This window comes from Ursus arctos, unplaced genomic scaffold (genome assembly GCF_023065955.2).
Source record: "Ursus arctos isolate Adak ecotype North America unplaced genomic scaffold, UrsArc2.0 scaffold_17, whole genome shotgun sequence".
NCBI lineage: Eukaryota > Metazoa > Chordata > Mammalia > Carnivora > Ursidae > Ursus > Ursus arctos.
This window is the reverse complement of record NW_026622841.1, coordinates 15,749,409-15,771,486: the sequence shown is the minus strand read 5'-3', so window position 1 is coordinate 15,771,486 and position 22,078 is coordinate 15,749,409. Positions and strand designations below refer to the sequence as shown.

The 22,078-nt window shown below is 41.7% G+C and overlaps 1 protein-coding gene across 1 annotated transcript in view; it reads right to left on the bottom strand.

The window, feature by feature from the left end:
* CCBE1 (collagen and calcium binding EGF domains 1) overlaps positions 1 to 22,078 on the bottom strand; it is a 225,886-nt gene that overhangs the window by 72,783 nt on the left and 131,025 nt on the right. The gene's annotated exons all lie outside the window — the stretch shown is intronic.

The window sequence follows — 22,078 nt, the reverse complement described above, 5'->3', positions numbered from 1 at the left end:
CATCATTTTTCTAGATATGTCTCCTAAGGAAAGGGAAAGCAAAGTACATAGGGGCATACAACACAGGGAGTATAGTCAATGCCGTGGTAATCGCGTTGCACGGTGACAGAAGCTACACTCGGGGTGAGCACAGCACAAGGTACAGAGTTGTGGAATTGCTATGCTGTACACCTATAATTAGTGTCACATTGTCAACTATACTAAAAAAAAAAGTATGTCACACAGGCTGGGAGGAAGAAAAAAATAGTGTCTTAGCTGCCAGCTACCCCCCTCCCTGCAAACTTACAGATTAGGAGAGGAAAAAAAAAAAAAAAAGCTCCACTCTGATGAGTTGCTGATAGGCTGGGACTCCAGCAGCTGACCAGATCCCCGTCTGGGAGTCCTCCTCTATTTATCATCGCTCAGTTCTCAACCAGTAGCAGGCACATTATTCAGTTAGTGCTTACGCACATTTGGTTATAGGGTCATGATTAAGAAAACAAACCATTCATAACACGACTATAAACAGAACTCTAACTCACTCATTTGCTAATGGATCTTCTCTGTTTGGCCATCACATTCACCGCTGTCTTTATTCTTCCCGTAATTTAAGGCCCATGTGTGAAACTTGCCTACTTGCCAGTGGGATGACCGGGATGAGGGGGGTCGTAACTCCCCCGCAAACAGCACAGAAAGTAGCATTCGTGGCATACGTGTGGTGTGGCCATGAAGTTACAGGGAGACACACGCAGCACTTACCATCAGGGACCCAGCCGGCGTCTGTCTCACTTTGCCTCAGCGCCTTGTCCGGCTACGAGAACCCACGTGCCGACTGGCAGGGCCACCCAAAGGGAGGAGATGGTGCTGGGGAATTAACGGCTCCCTGGGAGCAGCTCTCAACCAAGGACTGGATCCACCTCTGACTTTATACTATTCCCAGGGTTCCCGGCAGGATGAAGCCCCAGGGCCCCAGAGCACTGACTTACTTGACGCACACCCTCTATTGGCTGCCTTCCCCCACAAGTGTCCCGTGGGATCAGCTCCCAAGTATACCACAGACCTATAAATCCTGGTTTCCGGGTCAGCTTCTGGGGGAACCCACAGCATGTCCACCTGTGTTGTTACAAAACCATCCTCCAAGCAGGCCAGTGAGCCACAAATTGACACCGATCAGGCAGCCTGCTCTGAAAGCGGCTCCGCCCTGGGTCTCGGCCACCGTCCGGCTCTTGGTCCCTCCACCAAGAGCCTCGCTGCAGATCAATGCCAGCTCGGAGGTCCTCGGACATACTTGAAAAGGAGCACAGGAAGAGGAATGAAGCAAAAGAAAAAGACACCATGAAGTTGCAGACTATTCTTATGAAATAGGAGAATGACTGCGTCCTCTGGATGCACAATGGTCTCCGTGAACAGCTCTGAATAAGCTGGAAAAGGTATGGCTTCCCAGAGTCTTTGTTTCGAATTAAAATCTATTTTAAAAACGTTTAAAAAAGCACTCTTTCAGTTGTAGAATTGTTAGCGTGGTGTGGCAGGGAGAGAAGGGGACCCAAGAAAGTAGACTCGGTACTTGATAATCAGACCTGGTTTTAATGCTCAGCAAATCTGAGCGATTAAAACAAGAACAGTCTAGCACCCCTGAGCAACGTACGTGATGCGTGATTGAGATGGGATCACTTTTAGTTTTACGTAGGCAGTCCTCCGAAGCTTCTGGAGTTTATCCACAGCGCAAAGTTTCAGGCTCATTGCAATGCACATCAGAAGTGACCCCCACACATGCATATATACACACATATATGTATGCAAACATTTCTATCCATCTGTCCATAAACGATGTACTGAGAGTAAATTCGCTGAGGTTTACTGCTGTGTGGGAGGCACTGGGGGAGGTACTGGCAGGAGAGGCTGGGTCTGTCCTCAGAGAGCTTACAGTCCAGTGTGGGAGAATGATGGTCAATCCTCACACATGTAACACTGCAAGTGTGAAAGAGGAATTTTTTTTCCCCCCAAATGGTAAGAGAGCAAGAGTGTGAAGAAAGAAACCTTGTCATACGGTGCTGCTGGAAAGGTCCATTGCTATAAACTTTCTGGAGGACAACTTAAGAGAAAAGCCCTTAATATTTGGTTCTCCCTCTCACCCAGAGAACTCCAGTATCTAAGAACTTGTTCTAATAAAATGATCATGAACACACACACATTCGAGGATGTTCTTTGTACTGTCCTAGACAGGAATGAAAGCATAAGCAGAAACCTAAATATCTAACAATGGGACATTGTTTACATAAGTGATAGAATCCATAGAATGGAGTACCAGGATTTTTAAAATGTAGTTGGAAAATATGTAATGAGTTGGGAAGAGGTCAATTTAGTAATGAAAAAAAAGACTAAGAAATTACCACATAATCCTATTTTTAAATATCCGTAACATTTCCCAGTCTAAATGTTAAATGATGTTGTCTTTGTGTGACAGAACTATGGTGGTTTTCATTTTTAAATTTTGGATTATCAGTGTTTCCTGATTCTGTACCAAGAAAATCTCCGTACCAAGAGAATCTCTTACTTGATAAGAAAAAAGGAACAATTACCTAAAGATGAGGCTTTTTAGGTCAGCGCAGAGTAGTGAAGGATCAAGGATGAAATTTCCACACATGCACGGTTCCCACACTTTAAATACAGACCAGCCTTGACAAATAGGAGGTCAAGTGAAATGGCTCGTGCCAGCTGATCTGACAGAAGAACAAGAATGCAGGAAGGCTTTTTGCTTAGAAATGGTGAATATTGGCTCTTTAACGCCTGTGGTGCCGTAACACAGATTTTAACAGGCAGGGGAACCCACAAACTAGATCTCCCGGGAGCCCCGTTCCCAGAACTCATGTCGCACAGGCAAGCATACTCAGAAGTCGTCTCCTCAGCCCTGCTTTCCAACATCCATGTTCTCTAAACACTTCCCGGTGAAGGTGTGCCTCACCCTGCGAGGGTAAGGGCAACAGGACAAGAAAGAGGAGGACTATGGGTTGTGCAACACAGCAGGGGACCAGCGCAAACGTCACAGTGTATCTGATCACCCTACTTTCCTACATGGTTTCTGTACCAGTTGGTATTCATGCAGTTGAAGGAGAATTTAACCCAGATGAGACTAGGGTGGAGGGGAACTTACTGGCTCAGACGATTGGAAAGATTTAAAGGGTGGCCTCATTCCAGGGTGTGAGAAGTGCCATCGGGATCCATCCCCCAGCACTGCAGCTCCTGGGTCTGCTCCATTCTTAGATCGGCTGGACACCTCCCTGCAGCTCTAGGCACACGTCTTCACAACATCACGTCCAAGGGTCTGATGTTTCATAGGATAACATCATTGCCATACAAGTCCTAGGACTCCCTCTCTCCCACCAGCCCAGACTGGATCCCGTGCCCAACGCCGCGCCAAGCAATGCAACTTTGGGGCTCACACTCTGGCTCGCACCTCAGCCCCAGGCTCTGACCAGCGTGGGAGGTCTACTCCATGCTGTACTCAGAGTGAGAAAGAATGATTTCTCCAAAACAAAATGCGGATGGCATTACTAGGAAGACAAAGTGGATGCCACACAGTGAAAAACAATGTGTTCACTAAACTGATATGTTTTAGAGGGAAAAATATATGTACTGGGTGAAAAAAGATTCTCTTTGGTTACTTCTGAATTGATAGGCATTTGAATCAATCCAGGGATACCTAATTTATGTTTTTATATTTTTATCACTATTTGGAAATGGTTAAGATTGGTAATTTATATTACCATTTTATGATAAGTTAATATGCCCATATATCTAAATATATAAATCCTAGAGATTATAGAAAGATACAAAGAACAAGATAATCACCCATAATTCTACAACCCAGAGTATCAAGTATTTGGTAACTCTTTCACTTTTTTATATGTATTTGGTAAATAGCTGAGATCATACGGATATGCTATTGTGTATACTGCTTCTCTCACTTCATTTCACCGAATAAGCATTTTACCTCAAACTTTAATTTCTAATGGCTGCAAAATTTTGTCCTTTTTAGACAGCATTATACGACCATGGTCTATGCTATAGTCAACAGAGCTTTTAATAACCTTTGGCCTCATCTTTAAGATTTCCTTAAATTCAATTACTTGATCTGAGTTTTTGGATATATTTTTTAAAAATTTACTTGATTGAGAGAGAGGAGAGCACATGCACGCAAGTGAGTGGAGGGGCAGAGGGCGAGAATCTCCAACAGACTCCCTTGGAGGCAAGGAGCCTGATGTGGGGCTCGATCTCACATCTCACGAGATCCTGATCTGAGCTGAAATCAAGAGTTAGATGCTTAACTGACTGAGGCACCCAGGTGCTCCAATTTTCAGATATTTTTAAGGCTCTCTTATTACAGCAGAATAATTTGAATAATTAGAAAAACAGCTTATTCTCCCCATTTCAACTTGCTTCTTCAAAGGAAACATGTCCCAAATTACTTAGGACTTGTACCACTACCAAAATTTAGATGTTCAATGTAAACTTTGGTCCACTAATGAGTTTGGGATTAACCAGAATTCAACACAGGCTATGTTTACCTGTTTGGGTAATGAATCAATGACAGCTTTCATGGGAGAAACATATGTTTGAACTTTCTCCAAGTAACTTGTTGCAATGGGGACTTTTCAGATAAACGTCAAAACACCCATACAGGGAGGGTCAACATGTTGCAATTTTGCAGGCTCCTGCACACAAAGGAGCAGACAAAACCCATCGAAGGAAACAAGGTTGACTCCAAGATTCAGAATAATGATGGATTTCATTTTCCCTGACAGGGCAGCATCCACCGGAACCACATGTCTCCAATTTTCCATAATGATTTTCAGTTGAGTTGGATTTGGCTGATTGCCAAAAGGAGCATCCTGCTTTCCACCAACCTCCTTCTCTAAAAAATGTTCGTTCAAAGCCTCAAGATCCAGACATGCTAAACACAAATACGAATTAATCCAACCTGGCACAATGCCTCTGAACTGTAGCAGTGTAGGCAGTTGGGTGTTTTGTTGAAATAGTGTTTTCAAAAGTAATAGATTTTTGCTGGTTTTCATCAGTCACAAAAGGACCATAAAGCTATTTTTCTGGAACAATATTCTCTGAATGCTGAACTTCTCCCGTTACTCCATCCATCTGTCTTCATCTCTCAGCCAGAAGTGCAGATTTTACAGTCCAAAGTGGAATCTTGAACCCTCCCTGCCAGCAACATCTAAATCCCATGTGTCAGACTCACATTCAAATGTTGCTTCATAAGAGCTGAGATGACTATTTTAAGCAAACAAAAATTTTCACTAAGTTGAAAATTAAGAGCCAAATTCCAAAAAGCATTACACACATAAAAATCCCCCAGCTCTGCCTTTCTTACTCATCATGAACTGTGATTTTTTGGGTTTCATGATTTCAACACAACTGTTTCCCACCCCTCACCCCCAATACGGATTTCCCTGGCTCTTGGTTATGGTGACGAGAAATGTATTCATGAGTAATGTGGAGGAGTCTGAGTGAACACATCCTTCTAGAGAAAAAATTCCTTTGTTTTTTCGGGAAGCATTTCCCCAAAATATACAGATCAGCAAGGAATTTGGGGAATGGCACATAGCTTTTACAATCAGCAGTGGACCCAAGGGCTCTGCCGTAGTGTCTTCCGGCTTTCTACCCCACACCTGTGGGTGCTGCCATCAGTCCAGGATTTCCTTTCTCTGTTTCTCTCACTCTAGACTCAGGTGGAGAAATAAGGGATTTAACTAAGAGTTCGATGTCACCATCGGCCTGTGATTACAAGTCATCATGCCACTTGATCTCACTTTATTTTTCAATGTGGAGAAAGTGCTACAGGAAATCTGTAGGCTTTGCAGAATGAAAAAATTGTTAGAAATTCTATTCTTAAAAGACTAAATTCATTGGACTTAGTGAACACTGAGAAAAGATTTTAAAGTAATGCTTTTCTAAAAAATAACAAAATCCTACATGGTGATAACATAAAGTTGGAAAATATAAAGCATGAATAAAAATGTTCCATAACCCTACTTCTCATGTATAAACACTGAGCACATCTTATTGTATCATACATATATATTATACATATTAAAATAAGGACTGTACACTATATGGTTATGTTCTTGGCTTTAATTTGAAAGTCCCATATTTTCTGTCATCAAACACTTTGTGAACACAAGATATTTATTGGCTACATTATATTCTACATGATGGATAAACTATGGTTGAACTTTTTCTTTCCACTGTATTTAGAGAGTCTGAAGTTCTATGCTAAGATACATAATCCTTTAATAGACACCTTTTACGTGAACCTTGGTTATTTCCTTATCACAAATTCCTAAACAGGACTTCAAGGCTCTTGATCGCCAAATCCCTCTCCAGAAAGTTCTATCGATGAACACTCCTGTTAACATGAAGTAAAAGTGTCCACCCTGTCACCCTCATCAGCATTGAGGACTGAGTTTAAAATCTCGTTTGCCAGTTGAAGAGGCATGTACTGAGATTCACTGCGGGGCAGAAATAGTGGTCGGAATCAGAGGGATCAAGACATTCCCAGCTGAGACACAAGCTTGCGCAGAGACCACCAGCAGGCAGGCTACTTTGGCAAAAAAGCCGCATGCACACCGATAAAGTGCAGAATCCTGAGGTCAGACATTCCAGATTCAAAACCTGGCTTTGTTACTTACCAGCTGGGTGGTCTTAGGTAAGATACTTACTAATCTTTCTGTGTCTTCATTTCATCAACTGTATCATGGGAACTGTAACAACCTCTATCTCAAGGGTTGTGCAGTTTAAATTAGATACTGCATATAGAAGGTGCCTGGCTACCATTCTGTTACAGTTACAAGACTATGAACTGTAATAATTAGAACATCATTTTGTAACTAATTAACACATTAGGGTTGTCAAGGTGCTTTCATGCACATTTACTAAATTTTGTTTTAAAGACCACAGTGGATGGTAGTCAGGGCTGGGTAGTGCTAAACCCTTTTTAGAGATGAGAGATGAAGAAACATCGAAGCTGAAAGAGGTCAAGTGTCCATGGCCCATGATGGGCAGGACCAGGATAGTCCTGGACCCCACGTCTCCTGTGCCTGGACTCTGCACAGTGCCATGCCTTCCATTCATACAGGACGGCCTTCAGCATCATTGATGTGATCCCAAGATAGGTTAATTTAAATCAAATGCATGTAGAAGTTCCACTTTCTGTGACTGAAGTTTTCCACCTTGGGTAACAACAGTCCACCTCCTGCATCAATGCAGAGTCATTTGATTGCTTACCACGTGCCTTCAGGCTGGCCCACTATAAAGCCCCAAGAACCCTGGGTCGTGAGACGCCCTACGCACAGAAAGCCAGGATATAGGCTCTGCAAAAAGTCTGCTGATTAGACAAATAGTTAAGGGAGCACAGGATACGGTGACCAAAGGCCCAACTCCCCAAGTCCTGACCAGCTCTGCAGCTTCGTTTGCCTACAAAGTATGTGTGTACATAGTGTGTCTTCCAGAGAACCTCGCCCTCTCTGCTCAGGTCTCCTAGACGCACTTTTCAGGGCTCAAGCTCCTCTCCTTACCTGGCGAAGCTGTTTGGAAAAGGAAATCTGCTTGAGAGATGATGGAAGGCCAGCGTTAGCAACTGCTTTACAAGTTAGTAAATCAAGGCAAAGAGGTTAAACCAACTGTCCTGGCCTCTGGATAGAGAACCGACCTCTCAGGTCTCCAACAGAGACAGGGTCCTTAGCTTCTGACTCTATCTAGCCATCTAGACTGCTTCTTGGGTCAAGGGGAAAAGTCAGGGTCCTGCATGTCATGTTGAAGAATCCAGACTTAATGCTGTGTTCTCGGGGGAGGGGAAATGCCATGACCACAGGGGAGTTCCATATATGCCATCTGTGGAAAGGGGACTCCAACTGGAACCGAGCAGTAGGATCCGATGATGACAAGACTGAAGTCTGAGGGACCAGCTAGGAGGAGAGGCTGTCACAGAAGCCCAGAGAGGGAAGATAAGGGAAAAACATCAGGGAATGGATACGAGAAATAATTACTCAGAAATTTAACCCAAAGGCATGCTGATAGATTGGACATGGGAGATGAGAACGAATCAAAGACAACTTCTGTGCTTCTTTTTTTTTTTTTAAAGATTTTATTTTATTTATTTGACAGAGATAGAGACAGCCAGCGAGAGAGGGAACACAGCAGGGGGAGTGGGAGAGGAAGAAGCAGGCTCATAGTGGAGGAGCCTGATGTGGGGCTCGATCCCAGAACGCCTGGATCACGCCCTGAGCCGAAGGCAGACGCTTAACCGCTGTGCCACCCAGGCGCCCCAACTTCTGTGCTTCTAACAGAGCTGTGGGAGGCACTTGCACAAACACTGGAAACACCACATGAAGAGGAAGTAGGTGGGGGCAGAACACTGAATCCGAAGTTCTTCTGGAATATCGAGTACATGAGTTCAGCCGTCGCAGAGCCCAGAGCGGAGGGAAAATTTGGGAGCCCTCGGCCGCAGAGGTAATGTGAACGTTGAAATCTTATGTGCCATGAGGGAGCCAAGAAAAGAGTGGTGGGCCACAGATGAAACCCTGGGGAACCCCAGTGAGTGTACTGGGGGAACTGGTCAGAGAGATAGAGAGAGAGAACGAACCAGGGAGACCATGTTTAAGAAATCTGAAAGGGTAAAGAGCTTAAAAAAGGCCGGGGTGGGGGGGGATAAAGAGCTTTAAGGAGAAACAAGTGCCTCAGTAAGAGTGGGAAAATGAACACCGCATACAAGAGGGTCTTCTGTTTATCTGAAGAACAATTTCAGAAGAGCAGTGTAGGCAAAAGGCTTAATACTGTGGGCTACTTGAGGGAAAAAGGGTAAAAATGAAACAATGGAGAGAGTGAACATGGATGATTCTTTTAAGAACTCTGGATGCTGAGTGGGAAGAGAGACTGACCATAGCCAGCAGCAGTGTTGGAGTATTTATTTTTAGGTGAGAAGCCAGAAAATAACGGAGTGAGGATGACTAATAGGACAAGTTCTTTCAGGAAATAGGAGGGATTGGGATCAAGGTTAGGTTGGCCTTGACTAGTAGGCTGGACGTCCCACTCTCTGAGGCTACTTTTCAATTCCTCTATCAGCTGGCATTCTTAAAAGTGACATGGCTTCTGTAATTTTCTGGAAAACCTGGCTTGAGCTGTGGTTCATGGCACAAAACAGAGGATGAGAATAGTGACATATACTTTGCATAAGTAACACTTCCCCATTGTTCTAAAAACAGTCTTCTTCTCAAATACCGCGGTGATCAAAAGCACTTTTACTGTTGTTATTATAGATACAGATTTCCCAATTATTTGACATTGTCTTGTTCTAGTACTGGATCTATAGTTTCTCTAATTAATGATATTTTTCTTAAACAATATTTTAATCAAATGCTTTATTACAATGAGAAAAGTCTTCCATTCTATGTCAGCTAACTGATGGCCGTCAATGGATGGGTTCAAGACTGTTCAAGCAAATACCAAAGAGCCCAGGTGGACCGTCCTCTAGAGAGGGCTGTCTCGTGAAATACATCACAGTAGTCAGTGTTCTTCCAAAATAATAAGGGATCACAGGGTAAGCTGAATGATTTGATACCCCTCAGATCAACTTGCTGGCCACACAACCCCTGAATAAAAAGAACTCCCGACTTTAAAAAAGAAATGACCCAGACTCATGAAATACTGCCTCATCAGTGCCCCCGTCCCCAGAATGAAAAAAAGAGACACATTCAAGATAAAAGACCACATTCACTTTCAACCACACGTGATCTTCCTCTTTCTCCTGCCCAAGAATCTCGTATGCTATCAAATCAGGCCTCTTATTAGACAGAAAAAATGAAGGAGGGGAGCAAAAAAAGATGTTCTCAGGAATGGAAAAAATTATGAAGTACCTACTATGCATTTAAGGGACTATGTTTAAGATAGGAAGGTGACACCCTCAAATGGCATTTCATCTGGGGAGCCAAAACACACAAACATAAAATAAAGCCATTCGAGTCAGCGTACAGCTGGGACAAGTAAGCAGCAGAGATCTGAGAGGGGCAGGTTTGCCAACAATGGGGACATAACTGCGAGCAGCAGCCCAGGAAGGATTCTCAGATGACGGGAGATCAGAACCTTGGTTATTATAAGTCGTGTCTTTGACATTTCATCGAAAGGATAGCAGATGAGCAAAGGGATAGTTCAAGACCGTAAAGAATTTCTCCAGGGCATGGCAAGAGCAGAAAATGCCTACAGAATGGCAGAGATACACCTCCAGGCAGGAGAGAAGGGGCTCCAGGGTAGAAGGGCCTTGGGCACAACACGTGGGAGCTCTGACGTGAGGAGCATGTGGGTACAGTAGCTGTAGTTAATAAGCATACTCACTTTAGCGTGGGATGAAAGCCCATTTTGTTCTAAAGAGGGCCCGGAAACATATTATAATAAGTCAACTAAGGAGAGATAGAACCCAAAAGAGGATCATAAGGAAAATACAGTGTAACAGAAAGAACACTGGAGTTCAAGGTAGGATATGTGAAGCCCAGCCCCAACTCCATCAGTTGACCCTCCTGACTTCAGACAACTCACTCTGGCCATCTGCCCATTGATTTCTTCATTAAGGTGGTGTGGAGTCAGACGACACAAAGTCTTTACCTTATAGTTCTAACCTCTGGCTTTCATGTAACAGCCTTTACCTCACAGGGTTGTTCTGATATACAGCAACATAAAACATGTAAAATGCTGGGGCGCCTGGGTGGCACAGCGGTTAAGCGTCTGCCTTCAGCTCAGGGCGTGATCCTGGCATTATAGGATCGAGCCCCACATCAGGCTCCTCCGCTATGAGCCTGCTTCTTCCTCTCCCACTCCCCCTGCTTGTGTTCCCTCTCTCGCTGGCTGTCTCTATCTCTGTTGAATAAATAAATAAAATCTTTAAAAAAAAAAAAACATGTAAAATGCTTATCATGATGCCTGGTACAGAAATAGCACTCCGAGAAATGTCAGTTGCTTTTGACGTCAGATTACTAAGAATTATTTAGGATTTGGATGCTTCATACACTCACGTGTGACTCAGATTAACACGGAATTCACTTGACTACTTGTCCATTTTGGCAACTGAGTAATACAGATTCCTGGTTAAGAGTCCACCTACAAAGATCTCGGGATAATACACGGGTCACCTTAAAACTAGACTACATTGATTATAGGATATCCTGTCATACACATGCTAAATTTTCACCGTAATCCTTAATCCCTGAAAAACGTCCACACGCTTAAAAAATGCGAGGTGCTCAGAAGCACGCCTGGCGGGGCAGCAAGAATTCCTGCAGTAGGGACACCTGGGTGGCTCAGTCGTTAAGCGTCTGCCTTCGGCTCAGGTCATGATCCCAGCATTCTGGGATCGAGCCCCGCGTTGGGCTCCCTGCTCAGCGGGAAGCCTGCTTCTCCCTCTCCCACTCCCCCTCTCTCGCTGACTCCCTCTCTCTGACAAATAAATAAATAAAATTAAAAAAAAAATACTGCAGTATTCACTATTATCCCTGCACAGCCACCGCTTTGAAAGGATGGTCCCTCCAGGTCATCACAAAGATGCGGCCCATCTACAGTCACGAGATAACCCATGAGTCCTTGTATTCTAATTCAAAACACACACACACACACACACCTCAGCAAATTAAAAACGAAGTAGGCAAGGACCCTGAACACTGTTCTGCAGAGCTCCAGTCCTGGACTCAGCCTCCAGAAACCTGACCCTCCTGAGAGTATCATGACAACATCACCACGGCAACACACATGCTGGGGCAAACCTAGAGGTCCTCTGTTCAAATGCTGAGGATTCATTCATCCAACGGACAGGTGCTGGGCCAGGTGCCGGAGTGCTGAGCATGAGTGAGTTCTGGGCTCTTGGGAGGAGCGGGCACCCAAGAGGGAAAGACACAGACCCATCAGTTACTGCACTGGCCAGTTCCCGATGGCCCCTGAGAGGGACCCAGTGGAAGTGGCATCACTTTTCCCTTTGGCCCCCAATATGACCATGTGCCACGCTAATTGAATTTGCTTTACAAACCTACTTCCGTGTCATTTTCATCTACTAGGCACCAAATACACACACTTGAGGCCTTCTATACATCTCTCCGTTTTATGTTCTTATATTGTGGTCTTTTTAGGTGAAGGTCCAGAAGGCAGGACCCGTGTCCAGAAACATGGTTAACAGCCCATTCAATTCCTCTCTTCCAAAGTCGGGGCCAGGCAGGTGGACCTGGCCCCACAGCCTGTTTAACCTACAAAGCAGCCAGTGCTATGATTCGCTGGGCAGGGACAAGCGGGAAGTAATATTTACTAAGTACGAGTAATCCGCCTCTCCTTTTTTCATAGGTTGTCTCGTGTCATGTTCAAAATCCTGTGAAAGATCAGGATACCAGGTCCATGGACTGAAGAAACATTCTCACAGATCTATGGTTAATTAACTCAGATTAATTATGACAGCCAGAAATGGGAGGGAGTGTGAATTCCCGGTTGCAAAGTTCATGTTCTTTCTACCATGTTAAGCCACTTCAGAACTTGGAATAGAAAGATTTCTCATTAAACTTTCCTCTGGAGACAACAGTTATATAAAATGAAAAGTTACCCTGGCCTCGCCCATTCTCCTTACAGCTAGGCCTTGTCCGCTTCCACCAAATCCCATCAGTGGAGCCCAGGACTGCTGCGTGTGCTGGTAATTGCAACCTTCTGTCTGGCGGGTCACCAGTGCCTACAGGCTTCAGAGGACTTTACTCAGTGTGGAGGGCGAGGAACCAGGATGAGAGGATCAACATAAAAGGGAAGTATTGCGTTTGATTATTTCCTTTTCATAATATTTTGAAACCTTGGTCCTAGTTCTTTTTTCCCCCCTCCCCATGCTATTCTTGGTTTTCATTCCATTATGTTAAATAGATGTTCAAAAAAATCTTCAGAGATAAGAAAACAAAGACTACAATTAGAAATGACATTTTATTCTGAGCATGGTAGTTCAAAAGAAATGGACCGTGAGAATTGTCAGGGGACAGTGAGGTGTTAGTGATACCCGAAGTACATACATACAACTTTCCATTGCTTCGATTATGAATCTAAAATTTGTCTTCTGAAATAGAAAATAAGAATTGAAACTTACACCCAGGAAAACTTGGTTAGAACACTTAAAATAACTAAATCCTCCCACAGAAGACCAGTTATAAAGACAGATATTATATGTAGAATAACACTTTCTTATTTTGCTTTTAGTCCATACTTTTCCAACTTTACATACACACACACACACACACACAAATATACGAACTCTAATTACCATGCTTAACTTTTTTAAAGAAATGTAATAAGCACTATGGAAAGAAAATTATTTGGTTTTCACGTTATTCATATTTAAAGCATTTTAGTGTGAAACCTACACAGAGATCAACATGAAAATTATATATTCGGTTGAAACATATGTTTATCAAATAAAGACCTGTATAAATATCATCCAGGTTAAAACACAGACCTTGACCAACACACTAAAATTCTGGAGCGCCTGGGTGGCTCAGTCGTTAAGCGTCTGCCTTCAGCTCAGGGCGTGATCCCAGGGTCCTGGGATCGAGCCCCGCATCGGGCTCCCTGCTCTGCTGGGAGCCTGCTTCTTCCTCTCCCACTCCCCCTGCTTGTGTTCCCTCTCTCACTGGCTGTCTCTCTCTCTGTCAAATAAATAAATAAAATCTTTAAAAAGAAAAAAAAAACACTAAAATTCCTCTTTCATGCCATGTGTCTGCTCCTAATTGTTATTTTTTTAAAAGTTATTTTGCTTTTCCATGCACAGAAACGTTAGATCACGTTGGTTACAATAACCAAGTTATTCAGGTGATTCATTTCACATATGGCTTATAGATATGTGCATGTGTCCATGTATATACATAAGGGCAAAAATACATCAATCCATTTACCTAAGTAGGTCATAACTTCAGTTTCTAATGACAATCATCACATGACTATCATCACATGTCCTGGGCATCCACAATCTTGGGCTGATTCATGTCGTTGGGAGATCTCAAACAACAGGAAAAAAACCAACCCCAAAACCGATTTGGAAAATCATCATCGTGACTGTTTCTTTTAAAAATTGTGTGATTCATTCTTCATAACCTGGCACAAGGCAGAGGATTACTAAAGGTGGGATAATGATAAATAAATGCATGACTACTATGAGCATAGTTTTCCTAGCCATACATTCCTAAAAGTCTATTGACCTAAAATAACACACTTGCAACATTCAGATCATGTACTAAAACTTTTGCTTGAATTTTAAAAATTCAAATTCAGAATGAGAACCATCTGTTATTTATTGAATCCCTAATCTGTGAGGCCCTGCAGCTTCACTTGCTTTTACTTAGTCTCGTCCTTAATATTTAAAAACACATGCTTACTTTAAAATATGTAGGCTACGCCTAAAAGCACCAAGAAGAAAACAGAAATCACTCATACACCTAACCAGCCAGACCTTTGCACTATACTATCACATATTACCTGTGTGTGGATGTGACCCTGAGTCCCACCAGGAGCTCCATCCTGGTGCAGTACCACCCCTACTTTGGGGTAAATTGCTCTAAAGCGGTGATTCTCAAAGTGTGGTCCCCAGCATCAGGGAAACTTGTTAGAAAGGTCAATTTTCAGCTCTAGTCCAGACCTACTGAATCAGGACCTCTGAGGATGGAGCCAGGCCACCTGCATTTCAACAAGCCCACCAGTTGATTCTGATGCTGACATCTGAGAACCACTGCTTTAAAGAATGGGTTCTCCCCAGATTCTGTTTGGTTCCAGAAACCTCTCTGCACTCCTTTGGAAATGTCTCCTGGAACTTTGTGGCCTGGGACCTAGACCTGTGTAACCTGGAGTTCATAGCCTGTTCATCTTGGAAGTCACCAAACTGACCCTGCACATCAAAGTCGAGTACTCACTGGGCAAATGGGAAGGAGAAAAGTGATAAGTTATGGTGCTAAGATCTAGAAAGGAAAAAAATCCCATTTTATCCATTTTTATTCTGAAACTGAAAAATTATTCCTAATTTTTAGAGAGGTGAATAAAATGTTACACCACAGTTTCTACAAATGATTTCTTAAGTCTATATAACAGACTTATGAAAATTGTACTACAATTTCTTGGATCTTAGGGAAAGCAATTCAGAATGTTGTAGTTCTGCCTTCAGCAATAATGAAATCAACGGCATAATTAAATCTTGATGCTGGAAAGGTACTAAGAAATGTTGAGACTCTCAAAGTTGGTGAATGGAGACTTGAGATTTGTCAAGATGAGGGTACTCATTAAGCACTGGCCCTCTTTTGTAAAAGGAAGAGATTCATCAATAGTAATTACAGCTATCCAAATTAAATTTATTTCACACTCACCAGAATAGCAGAAACCCAAAAGTGTGATATAACCAAATGTTGATAAGCATGGAGAGCAACAGGAACTCTCAAATACTACTGTTGTAAGTGAAAATTAGCACATTTTGGAGAGTGATGTGCACGCCTGGGGAAGTTGGAAATGTGTGTATTGCTAAGCAGCTCCAGTCCTAAGTGCACGGAGGACTGGGACACTGAGAAATTCAGGCACGTGTGTACAAGGGTGTATATATATAGGTATGTTCAGTGTGGCACTGTTTTTCATAACTAAAAATTTTGGAAATAACCCAAAAGTGCATCAACAAGAGAATGGATACATAAACTGTGGTTTAACACACAGAAAAGTATCACATATTTGGACACAGTAAAGTACAAAAAGCAAGCTGAAAGGATAGGTCATGATACCATTTCTATCAAAGTTTACATACTTGAAAATATTAGTATTTATTGTTAAGGAATACATACATATATCAGCAAGAAGACATTTCAGAGAAATAGAACAATCCAGATTTGGGATAGTGTGTACTTCTTCCACGGGGAGAAGGATACATGGATTTCAATTGTTTGTCATGTTTTATTTTTTTCCAGGTGAATACAAGATGTTTTCATGGTATTCTCTAACATTTGTGAAGTCCAAATATTTCATCTAAAAGATACTTTCTGAATCTAGTAGGAAGACTTTGGTCAAAAGAACCTCTATGAGCCTTCATTTTCTTATCTGGTACGGGAGAATTTTGAGGGTCCAATGACATGCCATCTTTGAGGTTCTTTACATTGTAGAAATACATATTACATTTACTATGTTCCATACAATCTTCAAGGTATTTTAAAATAACTCATTTAGTCCCCATAATACCCCTATGAAACAAGCACACAGCAAGTACTCAAGAAATCTTTGTGTCCCTTCATTGGGCTCACCATCTTCCTCCTTCCTTCTCATTCTCTCCCTGCAACATGATACCACTTCTAGAGCTCACTTCTCTTGTCAACCAAACTCCTTTGAATGTTTCAGCATATGCAAGAAAGAGGTCTGTATTTGAAAATATCCAAAAAATTGCAAGAGGGAGATCTTTATGTACAAAGTTAAGGTTATCTTGGGCTGGGAAAATATCGACTTTCCCAGAGAAAAGGAGGGGAGAAGAAGTCCAGGAGAACCACAACATGGTAATGACGACAGTAGAGAAACAAATGAGAAGAATGAGAGACGCAAACTTGTGGAGCAAAATTGTTTTAAATGGACATCCTCATTTCTTGATGCTAAACAAAATAAAAGAACATTTTGTGTTCTTGTTTTTGCTATCTTATAAACTAGAAAAAAAGGAAATTCTCAGTGCATAGTTTCTGGGAACATTTGTGAGACCTCTGACATCATCAGCTAAGATTTAAAAACTATTTTGGGCTGGGGTTTGTCAACTGTTAATGTCACCCATTTTATACTGGCTCTGATCCATTTTCAAGGCTGCCATTTTCTAATCTTGTCCCTAAATTTCAAATTCAGATTCTAGAGTTCCCTATATGGTATTTATAGTCTCTGCAGGACAAGGCAAGCCAAGCCAATGTGACATATACTGAGTGCGGCTGCCAAGTTTATCAAGCTAATAAAGTACACGGCATTCAATGTGTATATTCATTAGGAACCTGGCTAATCCTTCTGTTCTCAGAATGTTTTCCATCTCATCCATCAAAACGGAAGTTGAACTACATGATGTACCTTAATGGGATCTGATTCACAGTTCCACCCCTTCCCATGTGCCATAGGGCAAGTCACAAGCTCTTCGATGGTACTTTCGCCATCTAGAAGATGGAGATGATATTAGTGCTTACTTTATAGTGGCATTATGGGGACTAAATGAGCTATTTTATACAGTAAATTCAATATGTATTTCTAAATGAATATGGTTATAGGGGCACCTGGGTGCCTTAGTTGGTTGAGCATCTGACTCTTGATTTTGGCTCACATCATGATCTCAGGGTCATGGGATCAGCCCTGTGTCAGGCTCTGTGCTCAGGGGGGGTCTGCTTCTCTCCCTCTTCCCCTCCCCCCACTCTGATGTGCAGGCGCTTTCTAAATGAATTTTTTAAAAAAATAAGTGAATATGGTTATAAATAAGCTACATTTGCAAGACAAGGTGATATCTAACAAAACATCTTGCTTTTCATTAAGTATGTCTTATAGATAATACATCTGAAGATTTATGGTCCCATATAACAAGGATGAAAGGAATGATATGAACACATTTTAATATAGTACAGAATAGCTAGAGTAAAAGCTATGAAATGGATGAGTTCATTCTAAAAAACTCCACAGTAAATTTCAGATAATCCCCAAATTTCAAAGAACTTCAGAACAATGTTCATCTTCAGTTGCCAAAATATACATGCGTATTTGTTTTCTCTTCATTTCCATCCATAAATATCTCTGATAAAGCCATTATTTTTCAGTACAACTTAGCTCCATTAAACATAATCATAAACAGGTTTGTATCTATTATTGAGATGCTTTCAAAAAGGAACAATGGTAAAAAACAAAGAGTTCAGCGGACATCTCCCAAACTGTCACTCCTTCCTTCCCTCTATAGAACACAGACATCTTCTTGGCTATCCTATTAAGTAATACAAATTCTCAAAAGGATAATTTAAGGGCATTGAAATATTTGTTCTTAATTATGGGAACTATTAGCCAAAGGTGCGACCCATGACAACTCAAAGATCAATACCTAACATGAGGGAACAAGAGAAAACAGCCAAGAGTCAATCACATATTGCAGACACTAGTGACACAGGCTCTCTCTCTCTAGTCAACGATTAGGTTGGCCTGGCAGGAAAGAACTTAGGAGTCTGAGCAGACTTCTACAATGACCCCAATGACACCTGTCTCCTGGCATTTATCCCTTTTGTCATCCCCTCCCCTTGTGGGTAGGCTGAATGTAGTGACTTGTTTCTAACCAATAGATATGGCAAAGGTGATAGGATGCCACTTCTGATTAGGTTATGAAAGACCGACCTCCATCTTGCAGGCTGGCTCTAATGCCTCCTTGGTTTGTATGCTCGATAGAGCACACTGAAGAGGCCCATTTGCAAGGAATGGAGGATGGCCTCTGGCCAACAGTCAGTGAAGAACTGAGGCCCTCCATCCAATATCCCATGAGTAACCGAATCCTGCTACCAACCACATGATCTTGGGAGCAAATTCTTCCCCAGTTGAACTTCAAACAGACCACAGTCCACGGATGTTTTATTACAGCCTGTGAGAGGTGATGAAAGAAAGCACCCAGCTCAGCAGTGCCTGAGTAAGTCACCAACGGAAACTAAGATGATAAACACATATTAAGCTGCTAAGTTATTTTGTTATACGGCAACTAATACAAGGTCTGTGAACCAGTAAAAATCAGACAAGGCATAAAGCCATTCGCATTAATATTATCCTAATTCTCTGGAGCTCCAAGAATCTGACTAGATTTTTTAAGATTTTATTTTTTGAGAGAGAGAGTGTGTATGAGTGCACGTGCACACGCACGTGCACGCGTGTGTGAGCATGGGGTGGGGGTGGCAAAGGGCAAGGGAGAAGCAGACTCCCTGATGAGCGTGTGATGCTCTACCCAGCATTCCAGGATCACAACCTGAGCCAAAGGCCGACGCTTAACCGACTGAGCCACCCAGGAGCCCCCTGACTATCTCTTCTGGTTCCTCAAGATCTCTAAACTTCCATTAAGCAGTTTGGAAACTAAAATGAGAAATTCTCCGAAGTTTCTCCCAAAGGTTGTATTGCCAGATTTGCTTTATAACCCACATAATAGTAAAATAACATGATTTTCAGCTTCTTTTAAATCATGTGATATCAGACAGGGTTCTATTAATTTTACTTCTATAGTCTTTTTGTTTTTGAAAGATCAGTTTGTAATCATCAACAGGCTTTTTCAAATTCTACATGCCCTTGCACCATGGGGAATTCTGTTTGGTAAATTCTCCCTAGGGGTCATGCCTCACTCCCCACCTCTAGCATCCTCTTTGATGCACCTGGTTGACTTCAAGATCAATGCATAATCTTGAGTCCATAAAATTCTGAAATTTTACATAGTTTTCTCATTTCCCATGATGAATAAAAGAATGGAACTAGGAGGCATTTATAAACAACGTACACTTAATCCATTGCTGCTATCTTTGAGAAATTAATGAAGTTACTATAAACACTCCTTAACATTTCCTCCATAGAGGAAGGTAGTTAAACATTAGGATTGTATTTATTTATTTGTCTTGGGGTTTTGGGTTCTTCATCTTGCCTCTAATCCAAAGGCGTCCACAGCTCAATCTTTATCCATTATCTGAGAAAATTATAGACAGGATCCAGAAAGGCAGTACAATCTAGGTCTCTTATAAATGTACTGGAATAATCAGGGTCAAGTAATGTTCCAGTGAAGTCGAATGCCAATTTTGGCCATGTTATATTTGGATTCTGGCCAACCCCGGTATTAGGTGGGTTGTAATGGAGAGGAGGGTAAAGGGTGCTGTCATTCTATGATTGTGGTTGGTGGGGTGGGGGAGGTTCCTTTTTGAGTTCTTACAGTTTCAAACTGTAGTGGTTTAGGTTAAAGTGCCAATATAATCAATTTTCTTAACATCACTGCTTCTAAAAAACGACCCTATCTAGGTTGCGAGGTTTTATTTCTAAATGAATTCAAGTTCTAAGAGAGCTGTCAGCAAACAATGGCCCTCTGTTTTTGTAAATAAAGTCTTATTGGGGCATAGCCACACCCTTTATTTGCATATTGTCTATGGCTACTTTCGCCCTACAAGAGCAGGATTAAGTAAGTTATGACAGACCACAAAGCCCTTAAAGCCTAGAGTATTTAATATCTGGCTCTTTGCAGAAAAGGATCACAGACTCCTGTTCTAGAAATTCATGATAGAAATTAAGGAATGGTGTTTGTCCAGCCAGTGCTTCACAGTAAATTAGGCAGAACTGTCAGAAAAATAACAAATCAAAGACAGGCTAGTTACCTCTTCCCTTGGGCACTGAATTTGGAGTCCAAAGAATCATATTTGAATCTTTACATCATCCCTATGGACATGGCAATCCTGAACAACTCATTTAAGTTCTTTGAGACTGTTCCTCATTACACATGAGATTAATATCTGACCCGTTTCTCAGGGTTGTTTACGGACATGGAACAATTTATATGGGGTAACTTCGTGAAGAACGCATCTTTTTTTTCACTGTTTATCAGTAGTATGTCTACTATTCAATTTGAGGAATTAAGTAGGCTTATCTTAAAAATGTATTCACTTAAATTCTGTTCAGTGTTCTTTAAAAGTAAGAAAATCATGAAAAATGTGATGACTGGAAACCAAAAATAAGGAGATGATGATGTCTATAACCATAGGACAAACCACAGGCAAAATTCCAGATTAATTTAAATGAAGCTTTGCAATACTAAGAGAGATGTAGGGATCATTTGGAATCAAGATGGATTTACTAAGTATATGCACTTTCAAATATTCTCATTACGTTCCTGGAGAAGGGCAAGGGGAAGTGCATGCAATGGGCATATCTGAATTTCAACAAGATATTTAGCGATCTCTTATAATCTCATTGAGGTCAAGCTGGACAAACGTGTTGTGGATGGAAGGTACTACTAAGTCAATTGTTCTAAGAAAGACCAATGGATTGGTATCTACCCTTGGCCTGGAATTATTCTACAGTCTTATTAATGACTTGGATAAGAATTTTGACAAAAACGTGCTTAAATATGTAGGTGACCTGAAAATGGGATGGAGGGCAAATGCAGAATATAAAATTTTCCATAGTATTTCACTGTCTAAATAAATTTTCATATCCATTTTGTGTGCTCTGCATCTCAGTAAACCACCTGTTAAATAATCTAGGCTTTACAAAACTTGGTTAAGTGGGTACCGTTACCATCTTCATTTTACAAGGGAGGAAATGAATTCAGCTGATGGGGGAAAAAATTAGGACTTAATCCTGTGTTCTAGTGACATGTCTATTTTCTCTCCACCATGCATGAGCTGAGGCAGGACCCCAAAGGTTCAACAAGCTGTAAAGAATAAGCCAGCTCTAATAAGATAGTAAGTATAAAAAAAGTCTAAAAACCGATTTCAGAAGATTAGAATGGGAAAGAAGGGGCTTAAAAGCAGTCAATCTGCAAAAGGTTGAATTTCTTAGTGAACCAGAAGTTAAATGTGGGTTGCTCTATGGTACAGCTGCTATTAAGAGGTGAGAATACTATTCAGCCATAAAAAAGGAGGAAGTCCTGCCATTGGCAACAACGTGATGAACCTTGAGGGCATTATGCTAAGTGGAATAAGTCAGACCTAAAAAGACAAATCCTACATGATCCCACTTATATGTGGAATCTACAAAAACCCAAACTCATAGCAACAGATCAGATTGGTGGTTGCTAAAGGCAGGGGGTGGGGGTGGGGTGGGGATTGGGAGGTGGTGGTCAAAAAGCACAAAATCCCAGTAAAGATGAATAAATTCTAGGGATGTAATGTACAGCATAGTGACTATAGCTAAATGCTGTACTGTGTATTTGAAAGTTGTGAAGAAACTAGATCTTAAAAGCTCTTGGCCCAAGAAAAAAAATAATTTATAACTAGGTGAGGTGATAGATGTTAACTTCCTGTGATTATCGTTTCTCAATATATACATACATCAAATCATT